General features: G+C 57.7%; 1 protein-coding gene across 1 annotated transcript in view; it reads left to right on the forward strand.

Annotated features, from left to right (window-relative positions):
- Window positions 1-86: 86 nt before the first annotated feature.
- The window catches only part of DYM (dymeclin), a 374,432-nt gene continuing 371,982 nt past the window's right edge, over window positions 87-2,536 (forward strand). Inside the window, exon 1 of the mRNA XM_008048608.1 lies at window positions 87-292. The gene's annotated coding sequence lies outside the window, so the exon portion shown is untranslated. The remainder of the gene's footprint in view (window positions 293-2,536) is intronic.

Genomic DNA, 2,536 nt, shown 5'->3' on the forward strand with positions numbered 1-2,536 from the left:
CGAGCGACCCCGAGGGACTCCATTTCCCAGAAGGCCCTAGGCGCCGCCACGTGACGTCCCGGCAGGCGCGCGCCCTGCTGTTGGGTCTTCAGCGGCGTTCCCGGTCCCTTACCTGGTAGCTGATCCTTCGCTCTCGGCCTCCGGCCTCCGCAACGACGCGCCCCGGCCGGACCCCCAGCCGGAGTCGCAGGGACGTGGACATGGAGGCCTGAGCCGACTGCGCCGCCCGGGTGCGGCCTCGCGCTCCTCCCCCTGCTGCCCGCGAGCTGGACGCGGATCTCAGCTGACACAGGTGGGCCGTGCCCCGCCCTGTCAGAGGGTCGCGGACCCCTCCCTCCGCTCCTGGCAGCGGGGGCGACCCGCACAGGAGGGAGGAAAGACGGCTCCTGGCGGGGCCTGGACACCCGGGCTCTGCCCATCCCCCATCAGACGGTGGGGGTCGGGAGTGAGGGGACCCTGTCCAGGCTGGGGATGGGGGCTCAGAAATGAGGGAACCCTGTCCAGCTGGGCTTGAGGGTTCAGAAGTGAGGGGACCCTGTCCAGGCTGGTGTTGGAGGGTCAGAAGTGAGGGGACCCTGTTCGGACTGGGGTTGGGGGCTCAGGAATGGGGAGACTCTGCCCGGGCTGGGGTTGGGGGCTCAGGAGTGAGAAGATCCTGTCCGGGCTGGAGTTGAGGGGGGTCAGGAGTGAGGGGACCCTGTCCAAGCTGGGCCTAGGGGGTTAGGTGAGGGGACCCTGTCCAGATTGATATTGGGAGGTCAGGAGTGAGGGGATCCTGTCCATGCTGGGGCTGAGGGGTCAGGAGTGAGGGGACCCTGTCCAGACTGATATTAGGGAGGTCAGGAGTGAGGGGATCCTGTCCAGGCTGGGGCTGGGGGCTCAGGAATGAGGGGACCCTGTCCAGGTTGGGGTCGGGGGGTCAGGAGTGAGGGGACCCTGTCCAGACTGATATTGGGGAGGTCAGGAGTGAGGGGATCCTGTCCAGGCTGGGGCTGGAGGGTCATAGGTGAGGGAACCCTGTCCAGGCTGGAGCTGGGGGCTCAGGAATGAGGGGACCCTGTCCAGGTTGGGGTCGGGGGTCAGGAGTGAGGGGACCCTGTCCAGACTGATATTGGGGAGGTCAGAAGTGAGGGTACCCTGTCCAGGCTGGGGACTCCATCCAGGCTGATGGGAGCTGGGAGGACACTGCAGGGTGTGTCGGTGCTTCTGGGGGTGGGGTGATGTTGGTGGGACAGTTGGGTGTGGGATGGGCAGGGTGAGCAATAGTTGTTTTACACGCGTGTTTTATTGAGCTATAATTCACATCACACAATTCACTCTTTAAAAGTGCAACTCAGTGGTTTTTAGTATCCCGGCATGGTTGTGCAACCATCACCACCGTTAATTCCAGAACATTTTTGTCATTCCCAAAGAACCCAGTACCTGTTAGCAGTTACTCCTCATCCCACTCCAGACCCTGCATTTGCCCCAGGGCTTTCTCTCTTCTTGGATGAGCCTGAGCAACCTGTGTATTACCTGGGGTGGGGAGGGTGAGTGTTTGTGATCTGGGGGCAGTAGTGGGTTTGAGGGTGGTGAGGTGCAGAAGCTGCTTGGATCATAGCAGAGAAGAGGGTCGTGAGTGGCGGGGTGATCCTCATAGGCCAGCACAGGGGTCCCCAGGCTAGGCTGCTGGGGGCAGGAGAGTGGGACCCTGCAGGGGAGGGGCCAGGGTGGAGGGGGGTGTGGAGAGGGTGCTGTGCGGAGAGGGTTGGAGGCTGGCCCCAGGAGCCCCTGCTTGGGCTGCTGGGTGGAGGGCCCAGGAGAGGAACTGCAGGGGACCTGAGAGGGCGAGCCTTAGGAATGCACACTTTCAGGGGGTGCTCCTGCTGTGCAGTTTTTATTTTGGAGAATCCTCTCGGCAACTGAGATAGACTGGGCAAGCATGAATTCTCCCGTGCTGCAAAGGAAGACCCTTACAGAGCTTGGGCTACTTGCTTCATTTAAGTTCGTGAGGGTGATAGGGCACAATGAGTCAGGATTAGAGAAGAATAATGAATGAAACTCAGTTGCAAGTGGATAGAGTGGCAGAGAGTTGAAGCGGGGCAGTATTTGCAGGAAGGAGACTCAGCTGCCAAGCAGTGTGTTATGATGACAGATGGCCAAGAACTTTGTTTCAGTACCTTTTAGCTAAAAATTCAAACAGTGGAATAATAGAGTGTATGGTACGCCCATGTGCCCACCACCCGTCTCCAGTTCTTGTTACCTTATGCCACTTTAGTTTCATCTATATCCCTATTTGTTCCCATCATCACTCCCAGTTATTGAAAAGCAAATAAGAGGTATATCATTTCATCTGTAAATGTTTCGGTATATATTTGTGGAAGATTGGGTTGCTCTCTCTTTAATAGGCCCCCAATACCATTTTCACACCGATCACAATTAATAGTAAGCTATTAATGTCTAGAAGGATTTACTTTGTTTTTTATTTTTATTTTTATTTTTTTTTGAGTTGGAGCCTCACTCTGTCGCCCAGACTGGAGTGCAGTGGCCGCTCCCG

This window comes from Carlito syrichta, unplaced genomic scaffold (assembly GCF_000164805.1).
Source record: "Carlito syrichta isolate Samal-C Ts95f unplaced genomic scaffold, Tarsius_syrichta-2.0.1 Scaffold126426, whole genome shotgun sequence".
Taxonomy (NCBI): domain Eukaryota; kingdom Metazoa; phylum Chordata; class Mammalia; order Primates; family Tarsiidae; genus Carlito; species Carlito syrichta.